At 32.5% G+C, this 19237-nt stretch overlaps 1 protein-coding gene and 1 non-coding gene across 3 annotated transcripts in view; one reads left to right on the forward strand and one right to left on the reverse strand.

Annotated features, from left to right (window-relative positions):
- Nucleotides 1-19237, reverse strand: part of CDH18 (cadherin 18) — an 854315-nt gene that overhangs the window by 727745 nt on the left and 107333 nt on the right. The gene's annotated exons all lie outside the window — the stretch shown is intronic.
- Nucleotides 2139-2243, forward strand: LOC142874168 (U6 spliceosomal RNA). Its single transcript, XR_012921990.1, has one exon. It is a non-coding gene; the product is annotated as a U6 spliceosomal RNA (small nuclear RNA).

Consider the following 19237-nt stretch of genomic DNA (forward strand, 5'->3'; position numbering starts at 1 on the left):
CAATGTAGAGCAAGAAGGTGAGGAAACCTAGTTCTAAGCTTACCCAGGTAAGGAAAAGATTTGAATTATACAATCAATGTTCCCACTTCATGGTGATGCCAAAAGAATTGGTTTCTCCTCACTTATCTTAGAGCACTGAAGAGAGCTGGCATACACTAGACACCTGACGGCCACTAAGAACAGTGGTTTAGATTAGCATAAAGGTTTTAGAGACCTCCAGAATCTCCAGCCAGGCTAATTGTTGAGAGTCTTCTCTTGTATGAGGCCAACCAATGAACACTGGGAGAGGTGATGGTTTTTTCTAATGTATAGATACCAGTACAAAGAGTTAAGGAAAAAACTGTGACAAAAATGCTCATCAAGCTCAGAGGAGCAATCAATTAGCAAAAGGAGAGTTTCAACAAAGAGATAGAATACCTTTAAAAGTGAAGCAAACAGAAATCCTGAAGTAGAAGAATATAATAACTGACCTGAAAAACTCAATGGAGGAGTTCAATACAAGACAAGATCAAACAGAAGAAAGTATAACTAGATCAAAAGCATTTTAAATTATACAGTCAGAAAAGAAAAAAGTGAAATAGAAGAAGAGAACTTTAGGGACTTGTAGACACCATCTAGCAGACCAATGTACACATTATTAGAGGCCCAGAAGAAAAGGGGAGAAAATACCGAAAGACTGATTCAGAGAAATAATGGGTAAAATCTTCTACAATCTGGAAAAGGAAATAGACATCCCAATCTAGGAAGACCAACCTCTCCCCTAGGAATATCAAAACAAAGACATTAACATAAAGTGTTGAGGAAGAGAAGTAAAAGTGTAGTTTCTTATGCAATTGGAGTTAAGTTGTAAGTAATATAGACTGTTATTACTATAAGTTATTTTAAGTAAGCCCCATGATACCATGAGAAAAATTAATAGAAGTAATTCTATTAATACTAATAGAAGTTATACAAAAACAAAAAAGAGAAAGGAATCAAAGCATATCAGTACAAAAATATTAATAAAATGCAAAAGAAGACATTAAGAGAAGGGAAAAAGTATATAAGAACTAAGACAGAAAAGAATAAATAAAATAAGAAGAGTAAATTCTTCCTATCAGCAATTACTTTAAATGTAAATGTATTAAACTCACCAATAAAACACATGGAGTATATAGATGGAAAGAACAGTAAGATCAAAGGTATGTTTCCTGTAAGAGACTCACTTTAGATTTAAGGATATAAATAGGCAAGAAGTAAAGGGATGAAAAATGATATTTCACACAAATAGAGAGAGAGAGAAGGAATACTTGTATCAGACAAAATAGACTTTAAAACAAAGCTGTCTCAAGACTCAAAGAAAGGCATTACATAATAATTAAAGAGCCAATTTATCAGGAAGTTATAACAATTATATATGCACCTAACATTAGAGTTAAAGCACCTAAATATATATTAAAAATTTGACAAAATTAAAGGGAGAAATATATAAAAATATAATACTATTAATAGTGGAAATCTACAATAATAGAACAACCAGACAGAAAATCAATAAGAAGGAAACCGCTGATGTAAAGGACACTATCCAGGGGTCCTCAAACTATGGCCCGGGGGCCACATGCGACCCACCGAGGACATTTATCCAGCCTGCTTGGTGTTTTTGCTGCCGCTGCCTGTCCTGCTTAGCAGCCGACTGGCCCCAGGCGCACAGTGCACATGTGTGTAATGTGCGTCCCACTTTCCAACGGCCCTCCAACGGTCTGAGGGACAGTGAACTGGCCCCCTGTTTAAAAAGGTTTAGGACCCCTGCTAGACCAAATGGACCTAACCGAAATAAACAGAATTTTTCATGCAAAAGCAGCAAAACATACATTCTTCTGCAGTGCACATTCTCCAGTGCACACTCTCCAGTGCACAGAACATTCTCCAAGACAGATGACATTTTTGGCCACAAAACACGTCTTAACAAATTTAAGAAGATTGAAATTATGCCATTTTTTCCCAATCACAATGAAATAAAATTAGATCAATATTAGAAGGAAAATCATAAAATTCACAAATATATAGAAATTAAACTATACATATATTTGAATAACCAACTGGTCAAAGAAGAAACCAAAATACAAATTGGAAATTATCTTACAAAAAATAACAACTCAGCTTACTTTGGCCACACATATGCTAAAATTGGAATAATAAAGAGTAGATTAGCATGTCCCCTGCATCAGGATGACGTGCAAATTTGTGAAGCTTTCCATATTTTTAATGCCACATATTCTTACCTATAAGTGGGAATGGTATAATGGACACTGGAGACTTAAAATTGGGGAAAGTGGGAGAAGATGAGGGATGAAAAATTACCTATTGAATACAATGTATATGTATATATGTATTGAATACAATGTTATATGTATATTACAAGTACAGACTTCAATATATTACTACAATATATACATATACCCCCTAAATCTATTGAAATAAAAAAATATATAAAGTGTAGTGAGAAGTCATTAAAAAAACACACGCACAACACACTAAAGCATATTAGATGACGTAAAAGCAGTACCAAGGGGGAAACTTATGATGATAACTATCTACATTAGAACAAAAGAAAGATCTCAAACAACCTAACTTTATATCTTGAGTAACAAGGAAAAGCACAAACGAAGGCCAGAGTTAGCAGAAAGAAGAACATAATAAAGATCAGAGCAGAAATAAAGAAAATAGCGAATATGAAAACAGAAGAAAAAGCCCAACAAACTAAGAGTTGATTTTTTGAAAAGATAAAATTGACAAACCTTTAGGTAGACTAAGACAAAAAAGAGAAAAGAAAAGAAAAATAGAAATGAAATAGCAGGCATTAAAAGTGATGCCACAGAAATAAAAAAGGATCATACAAAAATACTATGAACAATTATGTGCCAAGAACATAGATAACCTAGAAGAAATATTAATAAATTCCTAGAAACATGCAACCTACTAAGAATGAATCATAAAGAAATAGAAAATCAGAGCAGACCTGTAACTAGTAAGAACATTAAATCAGTAATCAAAAACCTCTCAGCAAAGAAAAGCCCTTGACCAGATAAGGCTTCGCTGGTGAATTTTATTAAATATTTAAAGAAGAATTAATGCAAATCCCTCTCAAACTCTACAAAATATTTGAGAACTAGGGAACACTTCCCTAGTTCCTAGAACTAGGGAACTCATTGTTCCCTTTGGCCAGCATTAATCTGATACCAAAGCCAGACAAATACTTAAAAAAAAAAAAAAATTGCAGGCCAATAACCTGGATTAATATAGATACAAAAATCCTCAAAAAAAAAAAAAAATCAAGCAAACTGAAACAGCAGCAAATTAAAATGATCATACATTATGACCAAATGAGATTTATCCCTGAGATGCAAAAATGGTTCAACATATAAAAAATACATTAATGTGAAGCATCATATTAACAGAATTAAGGATACAAATCTCATGATTACCTCAATGGATGCAGATAAGCATTTGACAAAATTTAGTACTTTCATGATAAAAACTCTCAACAGACAAAGAATAAAAGGAAAGTATTTCAATATAATAAAGGCCACATATGAAAAGCCCACAACAAAAATCATACTCAAGGGTAAAAACATGAAAGTTTTTCTTATAAGATTACAGGAATGCCCATTCTCATCACTTTTTTTCAACATAATACTAAGACTCCCAGGCAGAACAAATAGGCAAGAAAAAAAAAAAAATAACAGGCATCCAAGTTAGAAAGAAAGAAGTAAAATTTTCTTTGTCTGCAGACAGTTCAGTGTTATATACAGAAAACTTTAAAGACTCCATTAAAAAAAATGTTAGACTTAATAAAGAAAATTAGTGATGTGGTTTGATAAAACATCAACACATAATAATCAATTTTTTTCTATGCACTAACAACAAACCATTGAAAAGGAAATTAGAAAAACAATTCCCTTCACAAAGCATCAAAAGAAATAAAACACTTAAGATTAAATGCAACTAAAGAAGTAAAAGACTTGTACTACAAACTAAAAACTACAGAACATTTATGAAAGAAATTAAAGAAGACACAGACAACTAGAAAAATATCCCATGTTTATGGATTGGAAAATTTAATATTGTTAAAATGCCTGTACTACATAAAGCAATCTACAGATTTGATGCAATTCCTATGAAAATATCAATGACAATTTCTATAGAAATATAAATATACAATTCCAAAATTCATATAAAACTACAAAGAATTTGGGATAGCCAAACAATGTTGAGGAAAAAAGAACAAAGCTGAAGGTATTGTACTTTCTGAATTTAAAACATACTCCAAAGATGCAGTAATTAAAATAGAAACCTAAAAGTAAGACCCCAAATGTAAACTTTTGGAAGAAAACATAGGGAAAAACTTCATAACTTTAATTTTGGCAATGATTTCATAGATGTGATACCAAAAGTACAGGCAACAAACGAAAAAATAGGTAACTGGTATTATAGCAAACTAAAAAGCTTTGACACAGGAGAAAAAAATCAATAAATTTTAAAGGCACTAAGAAATGTTGGAAAATATTTACAAACCATCTATCTAGTAAGTGGTTAATTTTAATAATATATAAAGAACTCTTCCAAGTCACAGGTAAGGGAAAGAAAGCAACCAAAAAACCTGATTCAAAAATGGGCAAAAAATTATAAATAGGCATTTATATAAAGATACAGAAATGATAAAAATGGCTAAAAGGTATATGAAAAGATGCTCAATGTGATTTTTGCTAATCATTAGCAAAATGTAAATCAAAATCAAAATGAAATAGCTACTCATACTTGTGATGATGGCCATTATCAAAACAACACCAACAATAAAACAAAACAAGTGTTGGTGGATTTGGAGAAATTGGATCCCTTGTGCACTCATGGTGGTAAAGTAAAATGGTCCTTCTTTCTCTTCAATTTGTTCCTTCCCTCCAACCACATTCTTATTCATGTGTTTTCATTAGAAAGCGTGTGGAATTAATAGAAAGTTTCTATGTTTGGAAAGGTAATACCACTCACAAAACTCAGTCTGAGAGAGTGAAAAAAGGAGATAAGGATTCATTTGAGTTGTATAAATTAAAAAGAAGAAAGTTAAATAGTCGCAGGATTTAGTAGTATTTTTAGTTACTACATTAAACACACAAAAAAAGGCTGCCTCAATGGAAATGTAGATCAAAAAATGCAGGGATAATAGTTGAGCACATGGTTCAAATAGTCTTGTGTGAAAGAAATGAAATAGTCTGTACTTACTTTGGTCTTGTTATAAAGTAGTATGAGAAGAACATTCATAACATGAGAAAACATAAAGATAATTTGGAGGTATGGCCTGAAACATGAATAAATAAGTATACTGTGAGCTTATAAAAAGAAAAACAGATCATCAGGTTTAGAGGAGGAGGGTACAAAATAGACTGAATAATACTTGTACACATTGTGGTAAAAAGGAAAAGCACTATAGTAGAGAAGAATAACATGCAACTCTATATATTAGCTTCCAGCTCACATATTACATGAATCACTCAGAAGTGTATGGATAGCTATCATTTGATTTCTAACATACAAAGCCTAAATTTATAGTTTAGCAGCCAGCCTGGAAATACAAATATGTATTAAAGAATCATTTCTTGTTAGAAAATTTTCTTTCATGCTGTAATTTGCTGATAGTTTGTAAGCCATGATATATATTTAATAATGTGGCTGTTTTGTTGTCCCAAAGTATGTATTATAAATATAATAGGAATGCTACAGACATTTTTTCTTGGCAAAAATGGTCATGTTTTTTCCTATTCCTTTATTTTTCTAGAATTTTTTATCAATCCCTTTTTACTTATTACTAAATAGCCAATCTTTGGAATAAAATAAATTAAATTCAGCAAAGAAAAAAGAGCATATGACTCTTGAAACTATTATACATTTATGCTATTAACATAACAGTATAATTCCCAACAGTCCATTTCCATCCTTATAAACAGGAATTAATTAGAATGCATTCAGGAATTAAATGAATGAGGAGAAACCACATTTTGGTGTTTGCGTGTGATAAGTGGAAAAAGGAATTCCTTTAGCAAACAAACTCTAAAACCTGAAACCTATCTGGTCACATGAAAAACCCTCTATCAAAAAGTTGTTGATAGAGGTGACAGGTGTAAGCACTGGTTCCTCTACTGTCCCAAATCACATGGAATACGGTGCATTGTCACCAATAATATATTCCTGCAGATGAGAAAGAAAGGCTGATGCTGACTCCTCATAGTCATACCCTTATCAAAGGACACACTGGGAGTCTCCAAATTAGAGACACATACCAAAGTTCCACTTCTCCCAGATAATTATAACTGCACTGTCATTAGACTTTTATGTAGTTCTAAGGACATGCCAGGTTCTCTTCTAAGCGCTTTTCATGTATGGACTCATTTAAACTGCACGATCCTATGAGAAACGTTATCTTCTAGATGCACACTACAGAAATGCACAAGGAAGTGAAGCATTTTCCACAGATGTTGAAACAGCCAGTGTCCACTTTGAACCAAGAGCATTTGACTTCACCCTGGGGATATATTGCCTCTTTGTGTATATTTTCTTCAGTTGAGGGTCTGTCAAACACTTGCCTATGTGCACATAATGCAGCTCTGTACACAAGTATGGAGAGCTGTATTTGTTGGAAAATACACTGTGATGAAATCTTCAATTTTTATGTAGAAATTCTGAGTCAAACATCTATATTAGTTTTTACTTAATATATTTTACTTCTTGTTTAACCTATAAAAACAAAAATGGATATATTCAGAACAAATGAAGATTTCAGTTAACATATTTATTGTACAATTAATAATTATAAAATGACTTAACTGTATCTGTGTGTATGTATACATGTAAATATATACATGTCTATGTAAGTGTGTATGTGCATAAATGCAATGGACTGAGTGTTTTCATCCCCCAGAATTCATAGGTTGAAATCCTAACCCCTTGATACAATGGCATTAGGAGATGGGGCTTTTGAGAGGTCATTAGGTCCTTAGGGTAGATCCCTCATGACTGGGGTTAATGGCCTCGTGTAAAAGATGCAGAAGGCTTTCACTCTCCCTCTTTTCATTGCAAGAGGAGACAGCAAAAAGTTTGCAGTCTGATACCTGGAAGAGGAGCCTCACCAGAACCAACCTTGATGATTTCCTGATCTTGGACTTCCAGCCTATATATAGAACTGTGAGAAACAAATTTCTGTAGTTTATAAGTCACCCAGTCTACGGTACTTTGTTATAGCAGCTCCAACTAAGATATATACATTAGCATTTTATATATGTATACATATTGTCATGGCTTATCTACTTCGGTGATTTGTGTTTTACTGTATATATATTGATTTTTCAGAAAATCAGTATGATTGACTTTCTGAAAAATCAATATGTATTGACTTCAAAAGATATGATTCACTTTCTGAAAAAACATTATATAAGGCCTTTTTTTAGTAATTTATCTTTGATTTATCCAAAAGAAGCAATTATTTTCTCTATTCACTTGGTTTCTTGGGTTTTTTTTTTTTTTTTTTTAGTACTCTTAGAGTAATGCTAAATATTAGCCAAGCTAACAGACTATATAAGCCAAGAGATGTAGCCTCCAATGGCTACAATTTGTTTAATTAACCTAGGCCAGTGGGAGTGGTAATAAAATCAGTGAATGTCACTGGATACTTTGAAGGTATTTTTAAACAGCCTTAGTTTTAATACACTGAACTCATCGACACCTTCGGCATGAAACAGATGGTTAATAGCATCTCAAAAACTTTGTTACACACTTTTGAACTTGCCTCTCTGTAAAAGCCAATTCCAACTAGTAGAAATTATTAATATAAGCGTTTAGACCTTATTCTTCATAGAATAGCAATAATGAAATAAAAAATAAGCAATATTCCAATAAGTGGAAAAATCAATATATCCCAACTGAATGTTCCTCTATATATTTGATAGATGTTGAAGTTCTAAAAAGAAGATAACTTAAGCTTTTGTTTATTACCTCAGGGCCTTTTTATTGTGTAAAATAGAATTTTATTGATAAATACTTGTAAAGTAAAATGACTCTAATATACAATTCCCCATTAAACATATATTACTTGCCTTACAGTAATAAAGTTTTAAAAAACATACATAAGATCTTTTGTATTTTGTCCTAGTCCTAATTCTAAATTAAAATCAAGATTAATTTTAATCTCTTTCAAAATGCCATTTAAACAGTCTACAAGAAACTCTGGAATCTTTTCATTGCTTATATAAATCTTAGACTTTTTTATTGCCTTTTTCCAACATAGTGTATATTAATTTAGAACTATAATAACTTTTATGGCATTTTGCTTAAAAGCAGTTAGTTAGCAAATAAAATTCTTTTCTTGTACTACGTAGTCATTAATTCTGCATCGTTAACTACTGATTTTTCATGAAAAGTGAAATTTGTAACCTTTGAAATATGTCCTATAAATAAAATACTTTCCTAAAAATCTGTTTCTTTTTTTTTTCTGCTTTTGTGAGGCATGAGTGCTCTTTAAGATGAGTTTGCCAGCAAGTAACAGATAACCCATCAATACTGTTTTTAAATTGCTGTGATTTTGATTTTTCCCCCACTTAACAAGAAACCTGGAGATAGCTTGTCTTGTTTAATACTCTTATCAAGAATTTGTAACCAAAATGTTTGTGCCCCCATAATATCCTAAAATAAAAAATAAATAAATTGTGGACTTTTAGTTCACTTTATGACTCAATGTTGAACTTCTTAATCCTTTTACAGTATTTTTTAACTTCTGTTTCTTATAGAGTTTTCCTTCAAAAATGCTATATGATACATAAATAGAAGTTGAAAATCAAAAAAAAAAAAAAAAAAAAAAAAAAGAACTCAGGCCCTTGTCCGTGATGTGTGGTACTCTCCACAGGGTCTTCACTTTGGATCCACTGGCTGTCATCTAACTGGAAAAATATACCCAGTGTAGCTTTGTGCATCATAAGCAAATTCAAGGGCAGGGAGCAGGAAGGAGGAGCAGGTCAAGGGCTCTCCTACTTCTGGTATCACAGAAGAAATAGCTTTCCCAGAAGCCCAGCAGGTTTCTCCTTGGCTAGAATTGGAACATACATCCACTTTTGACCACAACGGTGACTGAGAAAGCAATCACTTGATTTTATTTTTTCACACTCTTTAGGTGAGAGGAAGCATGAGGAAAGGAGGTGAGATGTGACTATTGAGTGCCAATCAACAGTGTCCACTACAATCAGATCATTCCTATAAGACTTGGTGTTTTTAGAAGCAAGTGCCAAAATGAACATGAAATTCAGAGCATTTCTAGATATAAGGTAAAGACTTATGAAAGGCTATCCTCAAAATTATATATTATATTAACATATTAAAAGTTATTATCATTTGTTAAGAAACTATTTCTTTTTTCACATTTTTTATATTTCAGCATATTAAAGGGGTGCAAATGTTTAGATTACATATATTACCTTTGCCCCACCCCAGTTAGAGCTTCAAGCATGTCCATCCCTCAGATGGTGTGCATAGCACCCATCAGATGTGAATATACCCATCCTCTCCTCCCCTTCCACTTGCCTGACACTGATGAATGTAACTACTATATGTGCACTGAAGTGTTAATCTATTAATACCAACTTGATGGTGAGTACTTGTTTTTCCATTCTTGTTTTTCCATTCTTGTGATACTTCACTTAGTAGAATGGGCTCCAGCTCTACCCAGGATAATACAAGAGGTGTTAGATCACCACTGTTTTTTGTACCTGAGTAGTACTAAAACAAACATGAAAAAATGCTCAACATCTCTAATCATCAGGGAAATTGAAATCAAAATCATAATGAGATATCACTTAACTCCAGTGAGAATAGCTTTTAGCAAAAAGTCCCAAAACAATTAATGTTGGTGTGGATGCAGAGAGATAGGAACACTCATACACTGCTGGTGGGACTGCAAACTAGTACAACCTCTATGGAAAGCAATATGGAGATGCCTCAAAGAGCTACAAGTAGAACTACCATTTGATCCAGCAATCCCATTACTGGGCATCTGCCCAAAGGAAAAAAAGACATTCTATAAAGAAGACATGTGCATTCAAATGTTTATAGTAGCACAATTCACAATGGCAAAGATACGGAAACAACCCAAGTGCCCATCAAAACATGAGTGGATTAATAAAATGTGGCATATATATATATATATATACCAAGAAACTAAATATTTCAAATGGAATAAAAATGATTTGGAGCATTTGAATCGAAAAGGCTGCAGAATCATGTTCTACCAAGAAGAGTCTCCGGGTAAGTATCTTTATTGAAAATGAAAGTGAAATATCAACGTGTTTTATCAAATAAAACAAAAGTAAAAGCACTGTAATAAAATGAAATAGTGAAATAGGCTGAATACAAAAACACAGACCATAAATAAATTATGCATATGTAAATATGTAAATTAAATATATAAATTATGTATTACACACATACATATATATATCAATACATACATAAATATATAATACATGTAAAAATTCACCAAATACAAAAAAAGCATTGTACCAATATTATTTGAGGCTACCTGCTTTATACTCATACCTATACATCTAAAAATTTATTTTAACTATTTTCTATGATCAAAAATTGTCTGACTCCTCCTGTTTTTCTTAAGGCAAGAATGAGACAAAGTTATTGAATAAAGTAATATACATTCTCCATAGACAATGAATGGACCTCCTGTCATAACAGGAGGGTTCTGACTTCCTTTATATAGACAAGGTCAATAGGGAGACATTCTCTTACCAATGATGTATTATAGTAATAGTTTTTCTGTAATTTATATGCTAATTTCAAATTTGTATGATATTAAAATTCTAGGAAAAAATAGAATTCACTACTTTTGGGGACAAAAAAACACTGTTCAAATGTATTTACAAATTCATTATAGTGAAATTAAGTCAAAAAATAGCCCTTTTATTAAGTTTTTAATAACATAAATAGGAAGGAAAAGGAACATGGGTTTACATGCCTAAAAACTCATAGATCCCTTAATCTTGCAGGAATTACAAATACATTTAATCATATTTTGTGTGAGGTATAATAAAATAATTATTTCAAAAGAAATATTCTTTTAAAATATGCTTTTGTTCTATTTATAGATGGTTTAATAATATTAATCATTACAAATATAGTTTTATTTCTACTTATTTGACAATATATTAAATTAATGTAAGAAAAATGTGAGATTTTTCTGTGAATGAATTTTAAAAATTACATATAAACTTTAGTTTTGCAATCAAATTCATAAAACTTTAGCTAAAGTCAGTTTTTACATGAGAAGAAAAATATTGTCTCCTGTTTTCTGTACTCACTCCAGAATGAGTTCAAAAATTAAAACATATACTCCACTTTAATGATAATATGTGCCATTCAAAATATTGTTCATTACATATAATGCCTGAGATCAGATGGAATAATAAAAAGTAACATAATTGAATGGAGAAAAGTTAACTTTAAGTTTCTATAGAGGAAAATATATTAAACAGAGCCAACAATTCATGTCATAGAACCTTTATAAATCTTAAGAGTAAACTTCCATTTATAGAAGTCAGAAGGTTGGTTGGGAAGGGTATGTTAGCTTTACACAAGGTGTTGGTTTAAAAGATGCAGTTAGACCCTCAAATTGTCACTAGTACCACTTCTCTTGCCTTCTCCCATATCTGGAGGGATAGGAAGTTCTATTCTTCAGAGGAGTTGAATGAAAAAAATTCTGGACTTGAAAATACTAAGCACAGATAAAGGGAATGGTGATATATCAAATGAAAACCAGGGATTGAATGGAAGTCTATACAGTGAACATTAGAATTCTCAGTTCCCTTCTTTAATTCAGCTCTGGAAATCCTACAAGCAGGCTTGTACCCACCAGGCAGGAGATTGAATGATCCTTTAATATAGAAGTTAAATACCTGCAAGGAAGACACTGGTGCTGATAATTGGGGGCTTCCAACAAAAAGTTTAGTTGGCTACCTGGTCACCCTATCATATATTTCACCAATTTTCTACCATTTCTCAGTCTCACTTGTATACATATACACCCATGTACACATTCACACACAAAACTGAGGTTATAATAGGAATTTTAAGAAATCTTTATTACTTTGAAATAGGCAGCCAAATATCACCAGATACTTGTGGAAAATAACCATTTGAAAGTCAATAACCAAATTAAATAAACACAAAATACAATACAGAAGAAACAGCAGCAAAACTAAGAATAGAAAAAGAAGCAAAAAAATAAAAACAAGTACTATACTCAAAGAAGTTTACGATATCACACTCATAAAATAAGAATAGGAATCTATAGCAAAGGTAGGACCAAAACTTGTTCTAAGCATAAAACAATAATACTTATAACAGAAATATGAAAGTCACTAAAGAACTTCCAAGTAAAGAGCTTGGATGATGAAGTGAAGGTGTTCAGAAATTAGAAAATAAAAAATATGATGATACTAGGAAATAAAAATGAAAGGTCCACCCAGAAGAACTACAAATAGGACCTTGCAATAGGTATTCTAATAAGAGAAAAAAGTAAGGAAAATTTTATCTTAAATAACATAGATTTTTTTTTCAAGATTGAAAATAAACATCCTTCGCTAAGGATTATTACTCTGAAATTTTAGAAATTTATGGATAAAAATAAGTTTCTGAGGGACAATTATGAGAAAAATAAATTAATTTTCATCCAAAGGATTATTGAGGAACAAAAATGAATTTTAACTAGTCTAGTGGGAATCATATCCACAGAAGAAACAGAGTTAAGATTAGGCTTGAAATACTCATGAATTTCAATGTGGAATTAGAATAGGGAAAAATATTTTGAGCAAGAGAAAAGATGTAACATTAGAAAAATACAGGGTGCATTTAAGGAAGAATAAATCTGTGCATCTGAAGCTTCTTGTATAAGATAGACAAAAAGATATATAAATAGATATGAGTAAAACGTAGTTTATGGACATGGAGCTGAAAGGTAGCTTATGGTAGAATGTGGAGAGTCTTGAGTGAGTAACACTATTTTTTAAAAAATAAAACAGTTTCACATTTTAGTTGTGGCAGAAGAAATCTATCTTGAGGAAAAAGGGTAGTTTTAATGTGAATGAACATGTTTATTCACCATATGGATCAGATGAGCCAATCCTAGAAATTTAACAGCTGACTTTTCCCCTGGCATTTGATTTCTTTTGGAGGACAGAAAAAGATGGAGAAAAAGTAGGTGAGGAGTATAACAAAAACATATGGCTATAGAGATCTTAAGATTTTCAATTTTGAATTTCTCTAGTTTTTATACAGAAATTCATCCAGAAAAATTGTCTTTAAAAATAACATCATGGCAAAACCATCCCTTGGTTCCATATATTTTTCTCTTCCATTTCTTTGTGATTTTCTCAAACTGTGTAGGTCAACAGAAAAATTTAGTAGAATCAAAACTTCAAAATGTTTTCAGTTTTATTCTATAGAATTTAATCTTCAATGTTGAACCTGTTCCTAATAACAAACACAAAACTTTACAAAGGGCAATTTTCTCAAAAATAAAACAAAACAAAAATGAAATATTTAAAAACTTTTGTGAATATTAAACAAGTATTTTTTATTATTCTTTATATATTTTTTGCACTTTAATAATTTCTCAAAAAAAATCCCACTCTAATTTTAAAATCATTAACCTTTGGATATGTTCTACTCCAAATGGTCAGATGATGCAAGTTCCACGAAAAAAGACACTTCCTTTGTCTAATATGTTATGACATTTATTAAACCCACACATGTTTGGTTTTGGCTACCTCAGTGTTAGGAGAATAGCCAATACACATTTCATAAAATTTTGAAAATATGAAGTCATCTCCCTAGCCCTCATCTATACTGAATGTAAAATGTTTGTATTCTAAGGTACTTGCACTACAAAACAGGTAAGTGGAATGAGGGTATGATAAGGAAAGACGATAGAATGACTTCAAGATGAAACTTTGTTGAGTTCTTAAAACAAATATTTTGGAATTCCAAAATAAAGAATTCAACCTGTCATATTACTACATTATACTGCCAAAAGATGATATGATTCAACATGGTTTTCATTTCTACATCCCAGACCTAGCCCATTGACAAATTAGCACTTTCCTCTTTCACTCGTCTTATTTTCTTTACTGCTGCTTCTCTTATACATACGCTCACTGCCCTCATTATGTTTAGGAAGTAGGTGAATAATTCTTGCTAATTTTTAAAATGGGGTTTCCGGGAGGCCGAGGTGGATCATTTGAGCTCAGGAATTTGAGACCAGCCTGAACAAGAGCAAGACCCCATCTCTACTAAAAATAGAAACAAATTAATTGGCCAACTAATATATACATATAAAAAATTAGCCAGGCATGGTGGCTCATGCCTGTAGTCCCAGCTACTCGGGAGGCTGAGGCAGGAGGATCGCTTGAGTCCAGGAGTTTGAAGTTGCTGTGAGCTAGGCTGACGCCATGGCACTCTAGCCAGGGCAACAGAGTGAGACTTTGCCTCAAAAAAATAAATAAAAAATAAAAAAGGGTTAGCATTGGCTGAACAAGTACATGACTCAAAGAAACATATTGATGCTATTTAATAAAATGCAATGTTTCAGGGATAAAAAGTCTTTATGCAACAATGTGATATTTAGTATTACTTTGAAGTTGAAAATTCATCAACTGAAACGTGACACTTTTCAAGTCAGAAAACCATCAAACTTTTTTTACCCAATGTGCTTTAATGCAGGACACATATAAGCACTATGGACCACAAATGTTCCATATTATTCAGTACATCTTTCTGGTGCCTTGCTTTGGTATTTTTTCTTAGATGTAGGGAAAAATAAAGCAAGAAAAAGTAATAAAAAAGAATTTTCTTGAAAAGAGCAGCCATTAGGAATTTTCCCACCATGTACATGGTAACAGGCAATCCCTCAAAGGGAGCTATGTGCGTTTTTATTCAGTGGAGATAGAATCTTCTATCATTTCCCAAGGGAGAAGCCTATAAACTACTGATGTTTTGGAGGGGAGTATAAAATAACACAAACAGTCTTCCATTTTTTTTCCTGATAGCTTTGCTTTGTTTCTCTGAGGGTGTCCTCATCCAATTTCTCTCCTCAAAGGAGACTGTGATACTTTCCTTTGCAGTTAATGATTTGCCTCAGTTTCCATTCAAAAATTCCAAGAAACCTGCCTCTTCAGGGTTGTAAAACTATGTTGCGGCTTCCTAGAATCTCTCTTATCCAAGAAACTTCTACTGAAGGAGAAGGGGAGAAGGTGTATCAAATAAGTTACCATGGTCTTTAAATCACTGTTTAAGAAAAGGGGTGAGCAGAGAAGGAAGGAAAAGTAACAGCATTCCCTTATTCTAGAAGTACCACTCATTGCATATTTTGAATCGCTAATTTGGTCAATTATCTAACCCCAAAAAGGAAAACTCTAATATAAATGATACAGTAATAATTATCTGTAGTCAGTTCTGAGCTGAATACTTTTAGGTGTTTTGTCACGCTTTCCCTTTTTCTTCACTGTTGTTGAAACTGTTTATAAATCTCACAAATATAAATGAGAGACAAAAGGAAAATGCAGATTTTATATTTTTCTGTCAGTATGATGTGCTGAAGAGAGGAAGTCTGAGCTACTTTGAGCAAACAGAAACTGCATTTTGCATAAACTTTAACATAATGGGACATTTTGGCAGTAACTGTAATATTTATGCAAGCATTAAAGAAAAAGGAAATGGCATGTTAGAGAACCCTAGGTGAGAGTGTCATTGTATAACAAATGTTTTACTCCACTCTGATTCTAAATAAAGGCTAATATGTGAAATGATTAAGGCAATAATAGCACATATTTATTCAGTAAAGTCATTTGTTGACAGTTAAAGCTCATTCCAAAGGAACCTTCTGGTACATAAATATTTTTCATATGAATTTTTCTCAACAAGAACTCAATATTTGTGTAATTTCTTCATTTCCCATGAAATTTCCTTGAAAAATGGATTATTTCAAGTATACATAATCTTTAAGCGAGGGTGGAAAAGAAAGAACAAGGGGCACAAAAATGCTGCAAGACTACAAGTATTTTTCCTTGTTTTAGTAAACTACGACTGTATCAAATGCATTCATTAATTGGTTTTAGAATCAGAATAGTTTTTTTAATTCTATGATTTTGGCTCAAAATTGAACCAGGATTTATTGTACCCTATGAAGCACACATGCATTCCCTGCTACCTTATTAAAAACTCATATAGGCCATGCACAACATCAGACACTTTACACACATTGAGTCATACTGTTTTCATAGCCTGAGGTGACATCATGCCATTCGCAGATGGATAAACTCAAGTTAAGATGGTGTAAGTAGGCAAGCCATCGTTATGCTGCTCTGGGGTCTTAGAACCCAGATTCTAACTCATAGCTGCCATCTCAAAGCACTAGTTTTCAACCAATAGAACAAATACCCTTTACACATGCTATGACCTTGGGAAGTTGCTTAATGTTTATGCACTTTGGATGCTTCAGGTATTAACATATCTCCTTATAATCCAGATTTAATTCATATCACATACCTGTGAGGAAGCAAGGCATTACTTTTTCTTAATATAATGGGAAAATAATATTTGTTTTTTATCATTTAGGGAATTAAAAAAACGAAGCTAAACAGATGGCAAGCCAGATTTGAATGTAAAATTGACAAATAGATTCAACACCCAAAATATAAATGGAGATCCTCTAGGAATTTAACTTCACTAAGGCAAGTCATAGTAATTATTGAGTTTCTTTTTCTTTTAGTTTCAAATTTGAAACTTGTTAATTTTCTATTTCATAATAGCATAGAGTATTCATCTAAAGAAGATATGGCCAGTCTCTATTTATAAATACTATATGAAGAAATGTTAAGTATTAGGAAAATGTTTTTTAAAGGATGGCAAACTTCTGTACCTATTTTTCCTAATATATTTTTGAATGAAACTTATTTGAAGGAGAGATGTGCCATTTAATAAATTGTATATATGCTATGCACTTCTTCCCTTCTATTTTATGGTGAAATCTAACAATTCTTGTTGAATAATGAATTAAAGCAAAATAAGCAGAAGCCTCTTGGCCTGAGGTTGTCTCTGTAACCAGAGTTCTTACATAAGCGTACTGGAACTTAACCTAGAAACATTTCTTGTAACTGAATTAAAAAATAAATAAATTGAGCTTCAGCCAATCACAGTTAACCAGCCAATTGGTTATACAACTGGGGACCTCCCACCATATCATATTCACTAAGGCAAAAGCCTCATCAAATGGTACCCAAATAAAGCAGTCACCTAGCTGTCACCACTCAGGTGATTACTTTGCTTCCACGTTCACCTTATAGAGGCTGTCTGCTCATGTTGCTGGCAGAGCTTTCTGAATCTCTTTCGGTTCTAAATGCTGACCAATTTATGAATCACTCTTTACTCAAACAAATTTGGCTCAATGTAATTTGTCTAAAGTTTTTATTTTAAAATATTTAAAACCAGTTTAGTACAATTAAATGAGAAAGGGGTGCAGGGAGGAAAGCATTGTATTTACCAGACACTGTGCTGGAAACTGCTCATGATTTGTTTCATTTAATCCCAATAACAGCCCCACAAAGTCATTAGTATCTGTCCCACTTTTTGAAGAAGAAAATAGATGCTTCCAAAGGTTAACTGATATGCTCTCTCAAACTTGTAATCATTAAATGACAGAGGTTAACTAAAAACTAAACATAGCAGCTCAAAAATTTCTCTGTAACAACACACTGCTTTGAAATACATTCTGATTTCATTGAGTATAAATGATTTTGGGGGGTGTTTGCTAAATCATATTGAAAAAAGAAATAGGTGGCAGGTTATAGAGGCAATTAGATAAAGTGCTAGTACCTCAATTACTTGCTCTCAATTTTCCTAAACTACTAATTATTACTATTCCAGTGTTTGAACTCATTCAGAATCTAAGACCAACCTGACATTGAGACGGAGAGCTAATGTTGTAATCAGACAGGAAATTCAGAGTACTTGAAGATCGTGGGCCAGAAGCAGAGGGAAAGCTGGTTAGTACAGATAGGATTCAGGTTAAATTCAGCAGTCGCAGTATCTGTTGAACTCTTAGTAAGTGATATCATTGCATTATTCAGTTTGGGTTTCCATAACAAATACCATAGACTGTGTGGCTAAGATAACATAAAATTATTTTTTCAAAATTCTGGAAGCCAGGATTCCAAGGTGTTGTCAGGGTTGATTTCACTCTGAGGTTTCTCTCCTTGGCTTGCAGGTGGTTGTCTTGCCCTTTGTCAACACATGGTCTTTCCTCTGTCTGTGTGTCTGTGTCCTTTCTCTCCTCTTCTTTTAAGAAAACCAATCATACTGAGTTACAGCCCATCCTAAGGACCTTACTTTAACTTAACTACTTATTTAAGGACTCTATTTCCATTCTGAGGTACTAGGTATTAGAGCTTCAACACCTGAGTTGGGGAGGGACAAAACTTAGCCCATAATGGTTACCTGGAGAGAAATGTTATCTATTCCCCTGGGAAAACCCATGACAACTATACCAAAAGTGACAAAAATACAGCCATAGTGTTTGAGTTCTATTTTTCAGTTCATTCTAGCCTACTCACCCTACAGGTACAAACACCACATTTTTATTTGCATTTTAAAAACTGCTCAAAAATAGTTTTCTCTGTAAAGTTTTGTTCTAAGTTTCTCAGTTATTGGCAACATGCCGTCTAGGTTTAGAATGAGTCACAAATAAGAAACATTATAAAGAAAGTATCAACAAACTTTAATGATGAATTAAATTGTCTGAGTGGGTAGGGGAGTGAATGGTATAGAAATGGTAAAGGCTTTAACCTGCTTCTACATTTAAAGCATAAGGGAGAAATTTAAGGGGGGGAGTTGATAACTTCAAGATTTAAACTATTCGATTTCAGATGAAAATGCAGTTATTTAAATACTATTTGTAAAAATACAGAAGCACAGAAATGCTGGGGATAAATATATATTTAAGATTGATCCTCCAAAAACATTGGGAAATCTACATGAGAATATGAAATATACAAAGAACAATATGAGGAAAAATAAATACGGCTGATAGGATGTTAGATATTTCAAAGTTTTAGAAAGACCAATCAAGAAGTCAAAAAAATATATTAGAGATAGTAGAAACCAG

Source organism: Microcebus murinus, chromosome 11 (genome assembly GCF_040939455.1).
Source record: "Microcebus murinus isolate Inina chromosome 11, M.murinus_Inina_mat1.0, whole genome shotgun sequence".
Lineage (NCBI taxonomy): Eukaryota > Metazoa > Chordata > Mammalia > Primates > Cheirogaleidae > Microcebus > Microcebus murinus.